This window comes from Oncorhynchus masou, chromosome 29, assembly GCF_036934945.1.
Source record: "Oncorhynchus masou masou isolate Uvic2021 chromosome 29, UVic_Omas_1.1, whole genome shotgun sequence".
Classification (NCBI taxonomy): Eukaryota; Metazoa; Chordata; class Actinopteri; order Salmoniformes; family Salmonidae; genus Oncorhynchus; species Oncorhynchus masou.
The window spans coordinates 98,984,350-99,005,279 of NC_088240.1; the positions used below are offsets into that span (position 1 = coordinate 98,984,350).

Below are 20,930 nucleotides of genomic sequence, written 5' to 3' on the forward strand. Positions count from 1 at the left end.
CTGTCAAGCATTCTTATTTCTTACCATGGCTTGCACCTATGGCTACATCCTAAATTGCACCCTGTTTCATATATAGTGCACTAATTTTGACCAGGACCCATACAAAAGTAGGGCACTATATACTGTAGGATTTTTTTAAAAGCGTTTTATTTAACTAGGCAAGTCAGTTAAGAACAAATTCTTATTTAGAATGACGGCCTACCCCAGACAACACTGTGCCAATTGTGCACCGTCCTATGGGACTCTCAATCACAGCTGGATGTGATACAGCCTGGATTCAAACCAGGGACTGTAGTGACACCTCGTGCAATGATATGCAGGGCCTTAGATCGCTGCGCCACTCAGGAGCCCGAGGAATAGGATCATATTCCCTATTTAGTGCACAAATGTTGACCAGGGCCCATACATGGCACACCCTATTCCCCATGGGCCCCACCCTATTCCCCTCTCCCATCACAGGCCTTCACTGTCCTATTTATCAGATAGACAAAGCTATTGCACATTACTTTCAGCTTATTCATATCTTTCTGAGCATTAAATTACACTTCATTCTGTGTCAGAGCCTGCTTTTATACTTTATTACATACAGTCACACATGTTTGACTGTGGTCAAGAGGCTTGGATCTATCGTTTGATTGGTCTGTCTGTCTGTCGTACCAGAATACTAGTACTCGGTGTAACATCACCACCAAGTAACTGTTGTGTCGTAAGCTAGATGGCGTACCAGAGCAACCTAAAATATATACGTTGAGAGTATTGTAGACGTATCATTATGCTATGCAGCTGGGTATTAGACAACAAATAATGGGGTTAGGTAGAAAATATTTTAGAAAATTGACATTGAGAATCTGACATAAGTGTGTTCCCGCCAGCTGTTTAAATGGTGTTTAAATGGTTCTGAGACCCGCCCCTATTCTCACAGAACGATTGTGACGCGAGGTCCCCATGGAGACAGAGGAGGGAGAAATGTCATTGTCGTTTTAAAATCACATGGACCGAGTTTTGATCGCTCCGTCTGTGTGCAATAAAATAGCTACAAACAATGTGAAATTGCTCATAAAAGTATCCAGGAGCTGCTGCCGACCAAGCAGTTTAAGATACCATCGGTAGCTTGGAAACGGTAAGCCTCTATCAAATGAAATATGAATTTGCATGCAAGATCTAGTCTAACGTTACGGGTGTAGCTATCTAACGTTAGCTAGCTTAGTGCTAGTTAGCTTGCCCATAACAACAGTAGCGGTCTGTTTATGATGGTCAGGATGGTCTTTGTAACTAGCTACCATGCAAACTGTAAACTTGTGTTGTGTGCTAACTAGCCAACGATGAACCAACCATGTGAAGATTCTTGAAACAGGCTTAGTGTTTTGATGGCAACAGGTTAGCATTTTTAAGGTGGTGCGCAGTCCTTGTGCTTCTTCCTTGAATCAAACCATTTTCGAAGCTTTCTTGCTATTGAGGTTGGCAATACAAATACTGTTACACACGAACATTTGAATCTTATTTCTCCCGTAATTTCTTGAAAATGCCCGGCTCGCTGAGATGCAAATAAATTCTTGCTCCAGACCTTTGTTTACTTTAGTTGATGATGGCACACTAACGTTATGACCATTTCTATGCAACTTTATGGACGAACTCTCCCTAAAACCTCGAGTCCAGCTTTTATACACTGCGGGGTATGGGCGCTGCTCCCAGTTTTATTTCAGATCAAGATACTGATGAAATTTAACAGCACCAGACAAGATTATATTTATGCATATAGACAATTGCACATAGTGCTGCTGTTTTCTCATTCTCAAAATGTCCGAAGCTGATTTGTAGATTTGCTATTGATATTTTAAAAGCAGTTATACAACCATGTACAGCAGCTAAATCCCTTTCACTCCACGAAATGTTCTTCATCCAATTAGTGAAATAAATCCTGATTTGGGGAGCAGTGGTCTAAGGCCACTGCATCTCAGTGCAAGAGGCGTCACTACAGGCCCTGGTTCGAATCCAGGCTGTATCACATCTGGCTGTGATTGGGAGTCCCATAGGGCGGCGCACAATTGGCCCAGCGTCGTCCGGGTTTGACCGGGGAAGGCCGTCATTGTAAATAAGAATTAGTTCTTAACTGACTTGCCTAATTAAATAAAGGTATCCTTTAAAACTGTCCTTTTAATATCATGGATGGTCAGTCCTTGCGTCCATAGCTCTGGCTATGAGTTTGACAGTAGTAAAAAAAATGCATCTGTCCCATCCCTTTGCTTTTTTGTGAAACAGTGACGGGGAGTCGCTTTGTTATTGTTTCAACTGCTGATTGCCGCTTTAAGCACCTTTTGGCCTTTTGCAAGTAACACAGTTAGACATGGATAAATCTGTCGTTAAAAAGTTATTGTGCTGTATTTCAAAATACCCCTGTATACGTTTACTGCACCGGCTGCAGTGGTTCTGGAAAGTGGGTCTGATTGGAATAGTGTAGTGTCGGCTAGCAGGCAGCTCTAGATGTTTCTCTTAAAGTACTCTGCCCTGTTGTCCCAGGTGTGAACAGGTGTGTGTGTGAAGCAGCAACCTGGTGAGAGGGTGGGCATCTCCTCTGCCCTGTTGTCCCAGGTGTGAACAGGTGTGTGTGTGTGTGAAGCAGCAACCTGGTGAGAGGGTGGGCATCTCCTCTGCCCTGTTGTCCCAGGTGTGAACAGGTGTTTGTGTGAAGCAGTAACCTGGTGAGAGGGTGGGCATCTCCTCTGCCCTGTTGTCCCAGGTGTGAACAGGTGTTTGTGTGAAGCAGTAACCTGGTGAGAGGGTGGGCATCTCCTCTGCCCTGTTGTCCCAGGTGTGAACAGGTGTTTGTGTGAAGCATCAACCTGGTGAGAGGGTGGGCATCTCCTCTGCCCTGTTGTCCCAGGTGTGAACAGGTGTGTGTGTGAAGCAGCAACCTGGTGAGAGGGTGGGCATCTCCTCTGCCCTGTTGTCCCAGGTGTGAACAGGTGTGTGTGTGAAGCAGTAACCTGGTGAGAGGGTGGGCATCTCCTCTACCCTGTTGTCCCAGGTGTGAACAGGTGTGTGTGTGAAGCAGCAACCTGGTGAGAGGGTGGGCATCTCCTCTGCCCTGTTGTCCCAGGTGTGTGTGTGTGTGTGAAGCAGCAACCTGGTGAGAGGGTGGGCATCACCTCTACCCTGTTGTCCCAGGTGTGAACAGGTGTGTGTGTGAAGCAGCAACCTGGTGAGAGGGTGGGCATCTCCTCTGCCCTGTTGTCCCAGGTGTGAACAGGTGTGTGTGTGTGAAGCAGCAACCTGGTGAGAGGGTGGGCATCTCCTCTGCCCTGTTGTCCCAGGTGTGAACAGGTGTGTGTGTGAAGCAGCAACCTGGTGAGAGGGTGGGCATCTCCTCTGCCCTGTTGTCCCAGGTGTGAACAGGTGTGTGTGTGAAGCAGCAACCTGGTGAGAGGGTGGGCATCTCCTCTGCCCTGTTGTCCCAGGTGTGAACAGGTGTGTGAAGCAGCAACCTGGTGAGAGGGTGGGCATCTCCTCTACCCTGTTGTCCCAGGTGTGAACAGGTGTGTGTGTGAAGCATCAACCTGGTGAGAGGGTGGGCATCTCCTCTGCCCTGTTGTCCCAGGTGTGAACAGGTGTGTGTGTGTGTGAAGCAGCAACCTGGTGAGAGGGTGGGCATCTCCTCTACCCTGTTGTCCCAGGTGTGAACAGGTGTGTGTGTGTGAAGCAGCAACCTGGTGAGAGGGTGGGCATCTCCTCTGCCCTGTTGTCCCAGGTGTGAACAGGTGTGTGTGTGAAGCAGCAACCTGGTGAGAGGGTGGGCATCTCCTCTGCCCTGTTGTCCCAGGTGTGTGTGTGTGTGTGAAGCAGCAACCTGGTGAGAGGGTGGGCATCACCTCTACCCTGTTGTCCCAGGTGTGAACAGGTGTGTGTGTGAAGCAGCAACCTGGTGAGAGGGTGGGCATCTCCTCTGCCCTGTTGTCCCAGGTGTGAACAGGTGTGTGTGTGTGAAGCAGCAACCTGGTGAGAGGGTGGGCATCTCCTCTGCCCTGTTGTCCCAGGTGTGAACAGGTGTGTGTGTGAAGCAGCAACCTGGTGAGAGGGTGGGCATCTCCTCTGCCCTGTTGTCCCAGGTGTGAACAGGTGTGTGAAGCAGCAACCTGGTGAGAGGGTGGGCATCTCCTCTACCCTGTTGTCCCAGGTGTGAACAGGTGTGTGTGTGAAGCAGCAACCTGGTGAGAGGGTGGGCGTCTCCTCTGCCCTGTTGTCCCAGGTGTGAACAGGTGTGTGTGTGAAGCATCAACCTGGTGAGAGGGTGGGCGTCTCCTCTGCCCTGTTGTCCCAGGTGTGAACAGGTGTGTGTGTGTGTGAAGCAGCAACCTGGTGAGAGGGTGGGCATCTCCTCTACCCTGTTGTCCCAGGTGTGAACAGGTGTGTGTGTGTGAAGCAGCAACCTGGTGAGAGGGTGGGCATCTCCTCTGCCCTGTTGTCCCAGGTGTGAACAGGTGTGTGTGTGAAGCAGCAACCTGGTGAGAGGGTGGGCATCTCCTCTACCCTGTTGTCCCAGGTGTGAACAGGTGTGTGTGTGAAGCATCAACCTGGTGAGAGGGTGGGCGTCTCCTCTGCCCTGTTGTCCCAGGTGTGAACAGGTGTGTGTGTGTGTGAAGCAGCAACCTGGTGAGAGGGTGGGCATCTCCTCTACCCTGTTGTCCCAGGTGTGAACAGGTGTGTGTGTGTGAAGCAGCAACCTGGTGAGAGGGTGGGCATCTCCTCTGCCCTGTTGTCCCAGGTGTGAACAGGTGTGTGTGTGAAGCAGCAACCTGGTGAGAGGGTGGGCATCTCCTCTGCCCTGTTGTCCCAGGTGTGAACAGGTGTGTGTGTGAAGCAGCAACCTGGTGAGAGGGTGGGCATCTCCTCTGCCCTGTTGTCCCAGGTGTGAACAGGTGTGTGTGTGAAGCATCAACCTGGTGAGAGGGTGGGCATCTCCTCTGCCCTGTTGTCCCAGGTGTGAACAGGTGTGTGTGTGAAGCAGCAACCTGGTGAGAGGGTGGGCATCTCCTCTGCCCTGTTGTCCCAGGTGTGAACAGGTGTGTGTGTGTGTGAAGCAGCAACCTGGTGAGAGGGTGGGCATCTCCTCTGCCCTGTTGTCCCAGGTGTGAACAGGTGTGAACAGGTGTGTGTGTGAAGCAGCAACCTGGTGAGAGGGTGGGCATCTCCTCTACCCTGTTGTCTCAGGTGTGAACAGGTGTGTGTGTGAAGCATCAACCTGGTGAGAGGGTGGGCGTCTCCTCTGCCCTGTTGTCCCAGGTGTGAACAGGTGTGTGTGTGAAGCAGCAACCTGGTGAGAGGGTGGGCATCTCCTCTGCCCTGTTGTCCCAGGTGTGAACAGGTGTGTGTGTGAAGCAGCAACCTGGTGAGAGGGTGGGCATCTCCTCTGCCCTGTTGTCCCAGGTGTGAACAGGTGTGTGTGTGAAGCAGCAACCTGGTGAGAGGGTGGGCGTCTCCTCTACCCTGTTGTCCCAGGTGTGAACAGGTGTGTGTGTGAAGCAGCAACCTGGTGAGAGGGTGGGCATCTCCTCTACCCTGTTGTCCCAGGTGTGAACAGGTGTGTGTGTGAAGCAGCAACCTGGTGAGAGGGTGGGCATCTCCTCTGCCCTGTTGTCCCAGGTGTGAACAGGTGTGTGTGTGAAGCATCAACCTGGTGAGAGGGTGGGCATCTCCTCTACCCTGTTGTCCCAGGTGTGAACAGGTGTGTGTGTGAAGCATCAACCTGGTGAGAGGGTGGGCATCTCCTCTACCCTGTTGTCCCAGGTGTGAACAGGTGTGTGTGTGAAGCATCAACCTGGTGAGAGGGTGGGCATCTCCTCTGCCCTGTTGTCCCAGGTGTGTGTGTGTGTGTGAAGCAGCAACCTGGTGAGAGGGTGGGCATCTCCTCTGCCCTGTTGTCCCAGGTGTGAACAGGTGTGTGTGTGAAGCATCAACCTGGTGAGAGGGTGGGCGTCTCCTCTGCCCTGTTGTCCCAGGTGTGAACAGGTGTGTGTGTGAAGCAGCAACCTGGTGAGAGGGTGGGCGTCTCCTCTGCCCTGTTGTCCCAGGTGTGAACAGGTGTGTGTGTGAAGCATCAACCTGGTGAGAGGGTGGGCGTCTCCTCTGCCCTGTTGTCCCAGGTGTGAACAGGTGTGTGTGTGAAGCAGCAACCTGGTGAGAGGGTGGGCATCTCCTCTGCCCTGTTGTCCCAGGTGTGAACAGGTGTGTGTGTGAAGCATCAACCTGGTGAGAGGGTGGGCGTCTCCTCTGCCCTGTTGTCCCAGGTGTGAACAGGTGTGTGTGTGAAGCATCAACCTGGTGAGAGGGTGGGCGTCTCCTCTGCCCTGTTGTCCCAGGTGTGAACAGGTGTGTGTGTGAAGCATCAACCTGGTGAGAGGGTGGGCGTCTCCTCTGCCCTGTTGTCCCAGGTGTGAACAGGTGTGTGTGTGAAGCAGCAACCTGGTGAGAGGGTGGGCGTCTCCTCTGCCCTGTTGTCCCAGGTGTGAACAGGTGTGTGTGTGAAGCATCAACCTGGTGAGAGGGTGGGCATCTCCTCTGCCCTGTTGTCCCAGGTGTGAACAGGTGTGTGTGTGAAGCATCAACCTGGTGAGAGGGTGGGCATCTCCTCTGCCCTGTTGTCCCAGGTGTGAACAGGTGTGTGTGTGAAGCAGCAACCTGGTGAGAGGGTGGGCGTCTCCTCTGCCCTGTTGTCCCAGGTGTGAACAGGTGTGTGTGTGAAGCAGCAACCTGGTGAGAGGGTGGGCATCTCCTCTGCCCTGTTGTCCCAGGTGTGAACAGGTGTGTGTGTGAAGCAGCAACCTGGTGAGAGGGTGGGCGTCTCCTCTGCCCTGTTGTCCCAGGTGTGAACAGGTGTGTGTGTGAAGCATCAACCTGGTGAGAGGGTGGGCGTCTCCTCTGCCCTGTTGTCCCAGGTGTGAACAGGTGTGTGTGTGAAGCAGCAACCTGGTGAGAGGGTGGGCGTCTCCTCTGCCCTGTTGTCCCAGGTGTGAACAGGTGTGTGTGTGAAGCATCAACCTGGTGAGAGGGTGGGCATCTCCTCTGCCCTGTTGTCCCAGGTGTGAACAGGTGTGTGTGTGAAGCATCAACCTGGTGAGAGGGTGGGCGTCTCCTCTGCCCTGTTGTCCCAGGTGTGAACAGGTGTGTGTGTGAAGCAGCAACCTGGTGAGAGGGTGGGCGTCTCCTCTGCCCTGTTGTCCCAGGTGTGAACAGGTGTGTGTGTGAAGCAGCAACCTGGTGAGAGGGTGGGCGTCTCCTCTGCCCTGTTGTCCCAGGTGTGAACAGGTGTGTGTGTGAAGCAGCAACCTGGTGAGAGGGTGGGCATCTCCTCTGCCCTGTTGTCCCAGGTGTGAACAGGTGTGTGTGTGAAGCATCAACCTGGTGAGAGGGTGGGCGTCTCCTCTGCCCTGTTGTCCCAGGTGTGAACAGGTGTGTGTGTGAAGCATCAACCTGGTGAGAGGGTGGGCGTCTCCTCTACCCTGTTGTCCCAGGTGTGAACAGGTGTGTGTGTGAAGCAGCAACCTGGTGAGAGGGTGGGCGTCTCCTCTACCCTGTTGTCCCAGGTGTGAACAGGTGTGTGTGTGAAGCATCAACCTGGTGAGAGGGTGGGCGTCTCCTCTGCCCTGTTGTCCCAGGTGTGAACAGGTGTGTGTGTGAAGCATCAACCTGGTGAGAGGGTGGGCGTCTCCTCTGCCCTGTTGTCCCAGGTGTGAACAGGTGTGTGTGTGTGAAGCATCAACCTGGTGAGAGGGTGGGCATCTCCTCTACCCTGTTGTCCCAGGTGTGAACAGGTGTGTGTGTGAAGCAGCAACCTGGTGAGAGGGTGGGCGTCTCCTCTGCCCTGTTGTCCCAGGTGTGAACAGGTGTGTGTGTGAAGCATCAACCTGGTGAGAGGGTGGGCATCTCCTCTACCCTGTTGTCCCAGGTGTGGGTGTGTGTGAAGCATCAACCTGGTGAGAGGGTGGGCATCTCCTCTACCCTGTTGTCCCAGGTGTGTGTGTGTGTGTGTGTGAAGCAGCAACCTGGTGAGAGGGTGGGCATCTCCTCTACCCTGTTGTCCCAGGTGTGAACAGGTGTGTGTGTGAAGCAGCAACCTGGTGAGAGGGTGGGCGTCTCCTCTGCCCTGTTGTCCCAGGTGTGAACAGGTGTGTGTGTGAAGCATCAACCTGGTGAGAGGGTGGGCGTCTCCTCTGCCCTGTTGTCCCAGGTGTGAACAGGTGTGTGTGTGAAGCAGCAACCTGGTGAGAGGGTGGGCGTCTCCTCTGCCCTGTTGTCCCAGGTGTGAACAGGTGTGTGTGTGAAGCATCAACCTGGTGAGAGGGTGGGCATCTCCTCTGCCCTGTTGTCCCAGGTGTGAACAGGTGTGTGTGTGAAGCAGCAACCTGGTGAGAGGGTGGGCGTCTCCTCTACCCTGTTGTCCCAGGTGTGAACAGGTGTGTGTGTGAAGCATCAACCTGGTGAGAGGGTGGGCGTCTCCTCTGCCCTGTTGTCCCAGGTGTGAACAGGTGTGTGTGTGAAGCATCAACCTGGTGAGAGGGTGGGCATCTCCTCTGCCCTGTTGTCCCAGGTGTGAACAGGTGTGTGTGTGAAGCATCAACCTGGTGAGAGGGTGGGCATCTCCTCTACCCTGTTGTCCCAGGTGTGAACAGGTGTGTGTGTGAAGCATCAACCTGGTGAGAGGGTGGGCGTCTCCTCTGCCCTGTTGTCCCAGGTGTGAACAGGTGTGTGTGTGAAGCAGCAACCTGGTGAGAGGGTGGGCGTCTCCTCTGCCCTGTTGTCCCAGGTGTGAACAGGTGTGTGTGTGAAGCAGCAACCTGGTGAGAGGGTGGGCGTCTCCTCTGCCCTGTTGTCCCAGGTGTGAACAGGTGTGTGTGTGAAGCAGCAACCTGGTGAGAGGGTGGGCATCTCCTCTGCCCTGTTGTCCCAGGTGTGAACAGGTGTGTGTGTGAAGCATCAACCTGGTGAGAGGGTGGGCGTCTCCTCTGCCCTGTTGTCCCAGGTGTGAACAGGTGTGTGTGTGAAGCATCAACCTGGTGAGAGGGTGGGCGTCTCCTCTACCCTGTTGTCCCAGGTGTGAACAGGTGTGTGTGTGAAGCAGCAACCTGGTGAGAGGGTGGGCGTCTCCTCTACCCTGTTGTCCCAGGTGTGAACAGGTGTGTGTGTGAAGCATCAACCTGGTGAGAGGGTGGGCGTCTCCTCTGCCCTGTTGTCCCAGGTGTGAACAGGTGTGTGTGTGTGAAGCATCAACCTGGTGAGAGGGTGGGCATCTCCTCTACCCTGTTGTCCCAGGTGTGAACAGGTGTGTGTGTGAAGCAGCAACCTGGTGAGAGGGTGGGCGTCTCCTCTGCCCTGTTGTCCCAGGTGTGAACAGGTGTGTGTGTGAAGCATCAACCTGGTGAGAGGGTGGGCATCTCCTCTACCCTGTTGTCCCAGGTGTGGGTGTGTGTGAAGCATCAACCTGGTGAGAGGGTGGGCATCTCCTCTACCCTGTTGTCCCAGGTGTGTGTGTGTGTGTGTGAAGCAGCAACCTGGTGAGAGGGTGGGCATCTCCTCTACCCTGTTGTCCCAGGTGTGTGTGTGTGTGTGTGAAGCAGCAACCTGGTGAGAGGGTGGGCGTCTCCTCTACCCTGTTGTCCCAGGTGTGAACAGGTGTGTGTGTGAAGCAGCAACCTGGTGAGAGGGTGGGCGTCTCCTCTGCCCTGTTGTCCCAGGTGTGAACAGGTGTGTGTGTGAAGCATCAACCTGGTGAGAGGGTGGGCATCTCCTCTACCCTGTTGTCCCAGGTGTGGGTGTGTGTGAAGCATCAACCTGGTGAGAGGGTGGGCATCTCCTCTACCCTGTTGTCCCAGGTGTGTGTGTGTGTGTGTGTGTGTGAAGCAGCAACCTGGTGAGAGGGTGGGCATCTCCTCTACCCTGTTGTCCCAGGTGTGAACAGGTGTGTGTGTGAAGCAGCAACCTGGTGAGAGGGTGGGCGTCTCCTCTACCCTGTTGTCCCAGGTGTGAACAGGTGTGTGTGTGAAGCATCAACCTGGTGAGAGGGTGGGCGTCTCCTCTGCCCTGTTGTCCCAGGTGTGAACAGGTGTGTGTGTGAAGCATCAACCTGGTGAGAGGGTGGGCGTCTCCTCTGCCCTGTTGTCCCAGGTGTGAACAGGTGTGTGTGTGTGAAGCATCAACCTGGTGAGAGGGTGGGCATCTCCTCTACCCTGTTGTCCCAGGTGTGAACAGGTGTGTGTGTGAAGCAGCAACCTGGTGAGAGGGTGGGCGTCTCCTCTGCCCTGTTGTCCCAGGTGTGAACAGGTGTGTGTGTGAAGCAGCAACCTGGTGAGAGGGTGGGCATCTCCTCTGCCCTGTTGTCCCAGGTGTGAACAGGTGTGTGTGTGTGAAGCAGCAACCTGGTGAGAGGGTGGGCATCTCCTCTGCCCTGTTGTCCCAGGTGTGGGTGTGTGTGAAGCATCAACCTGGTGAGAGGGTGGGCATCTCCTCTACCCTGTTGTCCCAGGTGTGTGTGTGTGTGTGTGAAGCATCAACCTGGTGAGAGGGTGGGCATCTCCTCTACCCTGTTGTCCCAGGTGTGAAGCATCAACCTGGTGAGAGGGTGGGCGTCTCCTCTGCCCTGTTGTCCCAGGTGTGAACAGGTGTGTGTGTGAAGCATCAACCTGGTGAGAGGGTGGGCATCTCCTCTACCCTGTTGTCCCAGGTGTGTGTGTGTGTGAAGCAGCAACCTGGTGAGAGGGTGGGCATCTCCTCTGCCCTGTTGTCCCAGGTGTGAACAGGTGTGTGTGTGAAGCATCAACCTGGTGAGAGGGTGGGCGTCTCCTCTGCCCTGTTGTCCCAGGTGTGAACAGGTGTGTGTGTGAAGCATCAACCTGGTGAGAGGGTGGGCATCTCCTCTACCCTGTTGATTACTTCTCCAGTCTTTCCCACATGAAGTCGCTTCGTCACAGACTTTCACATAACATTCTCTCTCTGTTTTACTGAGGCTGTGGTACTGTTGTCCAGACTGACTTCATTACAGGCTACTGCTGTGGTTTGTGGTCCCGGTGGGTCTCCAATATGTTTCTTCTGTCATATAGGCCTAACAGCAGGAAGTGCTGAGGCCTGGGAACAACTCTCCTCTTCTTTCTTGGTTTTGTGTGTTCCTTCCTAAAGGAAGTCATGCTTAGGACAGGCTCAAACTCAAGGCTCTATTGTGGCCACATTTTATTTGTGAGCCACTGACATAATGGGCATATTTCTCCTTGGAGTGTATCCCAAATGGCATGCTTTTCCCGATGGGTCTTGGTCCAAAGTAGTGCACTATATAGAGTATCCCTATAGGGCACATATGTCAGAGTCAAGGCCCGCGGGCCACATCCGGCCCGCGAGAAGGTTTTTTACGGCCCCTGGGATGATCTTGATTTATTATTAGAACCGGCCCGCAGACCGCAGCAAGCCGGCAGCCCGCAGATCTTTTACACGCACCAATACTACATTTCCCACAATGCAACGGTGACGCACCGAGCAGTAGGCTGCTTCATTTCAATATTTATTGGCACAGCAGTCGTCAGCATCACAGTAAAATTAACTTTCAGATACCCATCAAAAATGGCAAAACGGAAGGTGGACACTGAGAACCGGGGTTTCAAACAAGGTGGGAGTCGGAGTATATGTTCACGGAGGTAGCTGGAAAACCTGTGTGTCTTCTGTGTGGAGAAAGTGTGGCGGTACTGAAAGAGTATAATCTGAGACGACATTATGAAACGAAACACGCGGACAAAAACAAGAATATGGACATGGAACAAAGGCTACAAAAGGCAGAGGAATTAAAACGAGGCCTCAAATCTCGACAGGCTCTGTTCAAAAAAGCCAAATCACAAGGTATTTCAATCCAATTATATTTTAAAAATATTTCAGTTGAGTGGATGATAGAAAATTGCTATTATTGTTTTTTTCTTTGAAGTAAATTTAGCCCACTTTTGCTAAAATAGAAAATATAGGCTACTGATGGTGCCTTGAATACCGGTTTCTTTCATTTAATGTTCATGTTATGGGGATTTTTATATAAAGGAAATTTGTCTTTTGTGTCTGTTGAAAATTAAAGATTACTGACAGAGCCATAAGAAAATATTGCTTTATTTATCTGATCATATTGGAATATATTTGTTAGGTTTTCAGTAGGTTCAATTAGGTTCACTAGACTATATGCGTCATTTAAAAATTTTTCAATGAACATTCGAACAGTCCGGCCCTTGGCTTGTAGCTAAATTTTTTATTTGGCCCTCCGTCCATTTGACTTTGACACCCCTGCTATAGGGTGTCATTTGGGATCCAACCCCATGTCTAATTGTAAAGAACCTGTCCTTCTAGTGCTGAGGTTGATAACGACAGTTCTTTTTGATATAGGTCCTGAGTAGAGGCTAAGTCACAGTGGAAACTCTCCTTATGTGTTAAGTCCTGTTCTAGTCACCCTGCTGCTCTGCCCACTGACCTGGCTCAACCTCATTGTTTCCCCCCTTACTGTGACACCGGCTTCTCTCTGCTGGTTGTAAACCAGGAAGGTGTGAGGAGGGAGGCCCACCCCAGTTTGTCACACACCGGCCGGCATCCCAAATGATACCTTATTCCCGACTTCTGACCAGGGCCCTATGGGGGCACTAAATAGGGAAGTAGGTGCTGTTTTGAGATGTAGCCACAGCCTACCTAATCAACCGCTGGCTCAGGAAGGGGGAGGGAAGGGTGGAGCCCCCGCTCCCCCACCGCTAACCCAGGAAGGGCCAGGAGAGGGAAGGGTGGAGCCCACGCCCACCACCGCTGGGCAGGGGTGTCCTATCAGTTGAATGTGTCAGTCCTCACTCATGGCATCGGCAACCAATGACGTAAATGGCTGCCATGGGGCAAGGGGTGGCTTCCTCCGATTAAGTAATCCTGATGCGCCCCTTTTATTGGGAAAATATGAGGCCCTGGAAAATGCATCAAGGAGGACTGGTGGGTGGTGGATGTGCTGGCACACACTCTGTGTGGAACTTGTTGTGGGGCACAAGCAAACAGTTTCCCTGATGGTGGAAACAGAGCTACAATTCAATCTGTGAAGAAATGATTAGCTATAAAAGCATGGAAACCTCGCAAATGATCTCGCTTTCCCTTGCAAATGATATCCCTGTACGCACTTGATTTCTACGTTGGATTATTCCGCTGTGTTAGACCCTTTTATGTTTTTATGCTGTGAAAGCGGTTGCGTATGGCTGAGTCAAGTGATCCCAACTCATGAGGAGGCCTCTTCTGGGGATTCAGCTTTGTTCTCAAAGCCCCCTGGGATCAGACACTCTTGACAGTAGTGAGGGAACCTGTTACTTTGTGGCTGGCTGGTAATACCCCCCCCAGGTCACTCTTGACAGTAGTGAGGGAACCTGTTACTCTGTGGCTGGTAATACCCCCCCCCCCCCCCCAGGTCACTCTTGACAGTAGTGAGGGAACCTGTTACTTTGTGGCTGATAATACCCCCCCCCCAGGTCACTCTTGGCAGTAGTGAGGGAACCTGTTACTCTGTGGCTGGTAATACCCCCCCCCCCCCCCAGGTCACTCTTGACAGTAGTGAGGGAACCTGTTACTCTGTGGCTGGTAATACCCCCCCCCCAGGTCACTCTTGACAGTAGTGAGGGAACCTGTTACTCTGTGGCTGGTAATACCCCCCCCCCCCCCAGGTCACTCTTGGCAGTAGTGAGGGAACCTGTTACTCTGTGGCTGGTAATACCCCCCCCCCCCCCCCAGGTCACTCTTGACAGTAGTGAGGGAACCTGTTACTCTGTGGCTGGTAATACCCCCCCCCCCCCCCCAGGTCACTCTTGACAGTAGTGAGGGAACCTGTTACTCTGTGGCTGGTAATACCCCCCCCCCCAGGTCACTCTTGACAGTAGTGAGGGAACCTGTTACTCTGTGGCTGGTAATACCCCCCAGGTCACTCTTGACAGTAGTGAGAGAACCTGTTACTCTGTGGCTGGTAATACCCCCCCCCCAGGTCACTCTTGACAGTAGTGAGGGAACCTGTTACTCTGTGGCTGGTAATACCCCCCCCCCCCCAGGTCACTCTTGATAGTAGTGAGAGAACCTGTTACACTGTGGCTGGTAATACCCCCCCCCCCCAGGTCACTCTTGACAGTAGTGAGGGAACCTGTTACTTTGTGGCTGGTAACCCCCCCGCAGGTCACTCTTGACAGTAGTGAGGGAACCTGTTACTCTGTGGCTGGTAATACCCCCCCCCCCCCCCCCAGGTCACTCTTGACAGAAGTGAGGGAACCTGTTACTTTGTGGCTGGCTGGTAATCCCCCCAGGTCACTCTTGACAGTAATGAGGGAACCTGTTACTCTTTGGCTGGTAATACCCCCCCCCCCCAGGTCACTCTTGACAGTAGTGAGGGAACCTGTTACTTTGTGGCTGGCTGGTAATACCCCCCCCAGGTCACTCTTGACAGTAGTGAGGGAACCTGTTACTCTGTGGCTGGTAATACCCCCCCCCCCCCCCCCAGCTCACTCTTGACAGTAGTGAGGGAACCTGTTACTCTGTGGCTGGTAATACCCCCCCCCCCCCCAGGTCACTCTTGACAGTAGTGAGGGAACCAGTTACTTTGTGGCTGGTAATACCCCCAGGTCACTCTTGACAGTAGTGAGGGAACCTGTTACTTTGTGGCTGGTAATACCCCCCCCCCCCAGGTCACTCTTGACAGTAGTGAGGGAACCTGTTACTTTGTGGCTGGTAATACCCCCCCCCCCCCCCCCCCCAGGTCACTCTTGACAGTAGTGAGGGAACCTGTTACTCTGTGGCTGGTAATACCCCCCCCCCCCCCCCAGGTCACTCTTGGCAGTAGTGAGGGAACCTGTTACTCTGTGGCTGGTAATACCCCCCCCCCCCAGGTCACTCTTGACAGTAGTGAGGGAACCTGTTACTCTGTGGCTGGTAATACCCCCCCCCCCCCCCCCCAGGTCACTCTTGACAGTAGTGAGGGAACCTGTTACTCTGTGGCTGGTAATACCCCCCCCCCAGGTCACTCTTGACAGTAGTGAGGGAACCTGTTACTCTGTGGCTGGTAATACCCCCCAGGTCACTCTTGACAGTAGTGAGAGAACCTGTTACTCTGTGGCTGGTAATACCCCCCCCCCCAGGTCACTCTTGACAGTAGTGAGGGAACCTGTTACTCTGTGGCTGGTAATACCCCCCCCCCCCCAGGTCACTCTTGATAGTAGTGAGAGAACCTGTTACACTGTGGCTGGTAATACCCCCCCCCCCCAGGTCACTCTTGACAGTAGTGAGGGAACCTGTTACTTTGTGGCTGGTAACCCCCCCGCAGGTCACTCTTGACAGTAGTGAGGGAACCTGTTACTCTGTGGCTGGTAATACCCCCCCCCCCCCAGGTCACTCTTGACAGAAGTGAGGGAACCTGTTACTTTGTGGCTGGCTGGTAATCCCCCCAGGTCACTCTTGACAGTAATGAGGGAACCTGTTACTCTTTGGCTGGTAATACCCCCCCCCCCCCCCAGGTCACTCTTGACAGTAGTGAGGGAACCTGTTACTTTGTGGCTGGCTGGTAATACCCCCCCAGGTCACTCTTGACAGTAGTGAGGGAACCTGTTACTCTGTGGCTGGTAATACCCCCCCCCCCCCCCCCCCCAGCTCACTCTTGACAGTAGTGAGGGAACCTGTTACTCTGTGGCTGGTAATACCCCCCCCCCCCAGGTCACTCTTGACAGTAGTGAGGGAACCAGTTACTTTGTGGCTGGTAATACCCCCCAGGTCACTCTTGACAGTAGTGAGGGAACCTGTTACTTTGTGGCTGGTAATACCCCCCCCCCCCAGGTCACTCTTGACAGTAGTGAGGGAACCTGTTACTTTGTGGCTGGTAATACCCCCCCCCCCCCCCCCCAGGTCACTCTTGACAGTAGTGAGGGAACCTGTTACTCTGTGGCTGGTAATACCCCCCCCCCCCCAGGTCACTCTTGGCAGTAGTGAGGGAACCTGTTACTCTGTGGCTGGTAATACCCCCCCCCCCCCCAGGTCACTCTTGACAGTAGTGAGGGAACCTGTTACTCTGTGGCTGGTAATCCCCCCCCCCCAGGTCACTCTTGACAGTAGTGAGAGAACCTGTTACTCTGTGGCTGGTAATACCCCCAGGTCACTCTTGACAGTAGTGAGGGAACCTGTTACTCTGTGGCTGGTAATACCCCCCAGGTCACTCTTGACAGTAGTGAGGGAACCTGTTACTTTGTGGCTGGTAATACCCCCCCCCAGGTCACTCTTGACAGTAGTGAGGGAACCTGTTACTTTGTGGCTGGTAATACCCCCCCAGGTCACTCTTGACAGTAGTGAGGGAACCTGTTACTCTGTGGCTGGTAATACCCCCCCCCCCAGGTCACTCTTGACAGAAGTGAGGGAACCTGTTACTTTGTGGCTGGTAATACCCCCCCCCCCCAGGTCACTCTTGACAGTAGTGAGGGAACCTGTTACTCTGTGGCTGGTAATCCCCCCCCAGGTCACTCTTGACAGTAGTGAGGGAACCTGTTACTTTGTGGCTGGCTGGTAATACCCCCCCAGGTCACTCTTGACAGTAGTGAGGGAACCTGTTACTCTGTGGGTGGCTGGTAATACCCCCCCAGGTCACTCTTGACAGTAGTGAGGGAACCTGTTACTTTGTGGGTGGCTGGTAATACCCCCCCAGGTCACTCTTGGCAGTAGTGAGGGAACCTGTTACTTTGTGGCTGGCTGGTAATAACGCCCCAGGTTCATAGCAGAACCAGCCATGTTGCCCAGAGCCAAGTTTCACAGCTACAGCTCAAATGGCACCCTATTACATATTTAGTGCACTACTTTTGACCAGGACTAGAGCCCATAGGTCTTGGTCAAAGTAGTGCACTATATAGTAAATAGGGTGCCATTTGTTAATTGGCCCACCATCTGACTTCCCCCTGGCCTTCTGCATGCAGGACCTGGCTCCCAGCCAACCAGCCAACCAACTGCTGTTAAAGAAGCATAAAGGGACAGAATACAACTGGTGGAGCTTTGGGACTCGTATGGGAGTCTAATAAATGGTTATGTTAGCATTCCCTAAGGAGCAGGCCTCCCCTTTTCTCATATTGGCATTTTAGAGCACTAATTGGGCACAGACATCACAGCCCAGGCAAGCCCACTGGTACGCATGTACACTCTCAAAAAGAGAGGCAAGCAGGAAGCACATTGTTTTAAAAGGGAACTTTTTCTGGAAGTGCAAATAGGCTCCTGACCCATTTGGATCGACCAATCTGAAAGGTGAGATCTCCCTTAAGTTTAAGATCGACCACTCTGAAAGGTGAGATCTCCCTTAAGTTTAAGATCGACCACTCTGAAAGGTGAGATCTCCCTTAAGTTTAAGATCGACCACTCTGAAAGGTGAGATCTCCCTTAAGTTTAAGTTTGAAACTATTCTTGTTATTTCTGCTTGTTACAGTGCAAAACTGTAAGGCAGAGCTTTCTGCTTTTCCGTTTTTGTTCTGTAATGATTTGGTCTTTGACTTTTATAGAATGTTTAGCCTCATGGCAAAGTAATGGCAGGTATTGCACCGATGCGTCCTCTTAGAATTACAGAGCTGTACGTCTCATTGTGCTGTGTGGATATAGTTGTCCTTCATGAATTACAGAGCTGTACGTCTCATTGTGCTGTGTGGATATAGTTGTCCTTCATGAATTACAGAGCTGTACGTCTCATTGTGCTGTGTGGATATAGATGTATTTCATGAATTACAGAGCTGTACATCTCATTGTGCTGTGTGGATATAATGTCCTTCATGAATTACAGAGCTGTACGTCTCATTGTGCTCTGTGGATATAGTTGTCCTTCATGAATTACAGAGCTGTACGTCTCATTGTGCTGTGTGGATATAGTTGTCCTTCATGAATTACATAGCTGTATGTCTCATTGTGCTGTGTGGATATAGTTGTCCTTCATGAATTACAGAGCTGTACTTCTCATTGTGCTGTGTGGATATAGTTGTCCTTCATGAATTACATAGCTGTATGTCTCATTGTGCTCTGTGGATATAGTTGTCCTTCATGAATTACAGAGCTGTACATCTCATTGTGCTCTGTGGATATAGTTGTCCTTCATGAATTACATAGCTGTATGTCTCATTGTGCTGTGTGGATATAGTTGTCCTTCATGAATTACAGAGCTGTACGTCTCATTGTGCTGTGTGGATATAGTTGTCCTTCATGAATTACAGAGCTGTACGTCTCATTGTGCTGTGTGGATATAGTTGTCCTTCATGAATTACAGAGCTGTATGTCTCATTGTGCTGTGTGGATATAGATGTCCTTCATGAATTGTGAACAGGGTAAGTCAGTCAATTGGTATTTAGGAAAATCCTCAGCAATTTAAGGCTTTTCATTGTGGAGACGTGTTGGACATGTTTCTTTGTTGTATTTTTCTCCCTACAGCAGCTTGTTGTATTTTTCTCCCTACAGCAGCTTGTTGTATTTTTCTCCCTACAGTAGCTTGATGTATTTTTTTTTCTCCTGCGTGAACTTGATGTATTTTTCTCCTGCTTGAGCTTGATGTATTTCTCCTTCTCTAGCTTTGTCTCCCAGTGTATGATGTAATCCTCTGCAGGATTAATTAACTTAGTGCAAGAGATTCCCAAGCAAGTGACTGAAGAAGTTCAACCAACCCATGAGGAAAGACTCAACGCAGGCCTCTGAAATTCAGGAGGTTCCTTCAAGCCTGCAGGCAGCTGCACAGTTTAGGCTAGTTAGCATGGCGTGCATTATCTCCAGAAAACTCCAGAGTCATACTAACTCATTTAAATGTTGCTGTTGCTCACAGAGGTCTTCTTGACCTGGCTCCTCTTTCATCTGGTTCTCTCACCCTCATCTGATATATTCCATCTGACATGGCCTTTTTAATGACACTCTGGGGAGGGGATTCTCCAGACACTCCTCATCTTGATTTATGAAGTGCCAGTGAGCCCTTACTCTAGGGAGTGTGCGCTCGCTTGTCTGCTGATGGACGGCTGTGATTTTTGTGTGTCCTAAATGGCACCCTGTTATCTACATAGTGCACTGCTTATAGGGCTTTGGTCAAAAGCAGTGAAGTATGTAGGGAATTGGGTGGTGTTTGAGACTCAGCCACTGTGTGTGTGTACTCTGCTGGCTAGTGTCAGCCAAGCCTCAGAGGACCCCATGGCATAGACAGGCACCACAGAGATACAATGAAGGGATATGCTTCCTGTGGGGGATCCCACCAACTTCTGCCACACTTGGCTAAATCACATGTGATATTTTTGGAATTTTGTGATGTGTTGTCAGAGAGAGAGATGAGGAGGGAGGGGGTGTGAAGCAATTGTATTTGTCATCTGCAAAGAGCTCCGAGCACTGGCATATTTGCCTGTGTTTATGGAAGGCTTTGAGGCAGTGAAGCTATATTTAAGATCACCTCTGGAGTCCTTAAGGGTGGAAAGTGCCAGTGCCTGCTGGTGCCTGTTCTGACTGCCAACACTGTAGAGCTGTCAGATGAGCACGCGAATGCCGGCCTCTCTTAACCTGATATCTAATCTTGAAAACTGGCACATGGAAACAAGACCATGGTACGGTTGTCAGCTTTCTTAGACGGGTAAAAACCCAAGTGTTGCTTTGCTGTTGACCTCACGTTCTCCCCTCCAGAGAACCAGGCTAACTAGTACCAGGATCACTTCACGTTCTCCCCTCCAGAGAACAAGGATAACTAGTACCAGGATCACCTCACGTTCTCCCCTCCAGAGAACTAGGCTAACTAGTACCAGGATCACCTCACGTTCTCCCCTCCAGAGAACTAGGCTAACTAGTACCAGGATCACCTCACGTTCTCCCCTCCAGAGAACTAGGCTAACTAGTACCATGATCACCTCACATTCTCCCCTCCAGAGAACTAGGCTAACTAGTACCAGGATCACTTCACGTTCTCCCCTCCAGAGAACTAGGCTAACTAGTACCAGGATCACTTCACGTTCTCCCCTCCAGAGAACTAGGCTAACTAGTACCAGGATCGCTCAACTTCCATTTCTGTCTCGAGTTTCCACATTTGATGGCGCGAGGGGCTGTTTGACCTACCTGTATTGTAGGTCATAGGCCCTATGTATTATCAGAGACACTCCAGCAGTTCGAGATTACTGGAAGAGGAACTAAAGTGACACTTGACTTGAGTTAGGATTTTTTAAACAGTCTTTGGCAGGTTTGTTTTCTCTGAAAAGGTAAGATGGATTGGACTGGTGTTTTTGTCATTGTAGTGGGAAAATGCTAGCAAATTTGAACCCGTGTGACATGTGATTACTGCAATCTACTGTAAATGACAGGCCCAGGCCTTGAATTGAGTGATTTTAGGGGCAAGGCCATATGGCCTTCAAGCGGTGCCCAATCTGCCACCGCACCAAGATTTGAAAACTGAAAATAGATTTGAAAACTGAATACCTGAGGCACTGTTCCTTCTGAAGTTGCCATTTGCACAACTTCACCAATCTTGCAATCTAAGCGTTGGCAGTCAACAGTTAGAAACTATTTAACCATCAACGTAATTGTTTGAAACCTGGACGTTTTTGGGTATTTTATGAGGCATGTCTTAGTTACTAGCATAGGAATGTTATGGGGATTCTTTCATAAACACTTCCTTATATGCCATTGAAACCAGTATTTATCTCATGTTCTCAACTTTCTTTCGTTGTCGAGGAGCCAAAGACACAATCCTAGTCATAGTACCAACCCTAGTCATAGTAACAGCCCTACCAACCCTAGTCATAGTAACAGCCCTAGTCATAGTAACAGCCCTACCAACCCTAGTCATAGTAACAACCCTACCAATCCTAGTAATAGTAACAACCCTAGTCATAGTAACAGCCCTACCAATCCTAGTAATAGTAACAACCCTAGTCATAGTAACAGCCCTAGTC

General features: G+C 51.5%; 1 protein-coding gene across 1 annotated transcript in view; it reads left to right on the forward strand.

Moving 5' to 3' along the window:
* Positions 1-960: 960 nt before the first annotated feature.
* Positions 961-20,930, forward strand: part of LOC135521053 (protein tyrosine phosphatase type IVA 3-like) — a 67,304-nt gene continuing 47,334 nt past the window's right edge. The window contains exon 1 of the mRNA XM_064946977.1: positions 961-1,120. The gene's annotated coding sequence lies outside the window, so the exon portion shown is untranslated. The remainder of the gene's footprint in view (positions 1,121-20,930) is intronic.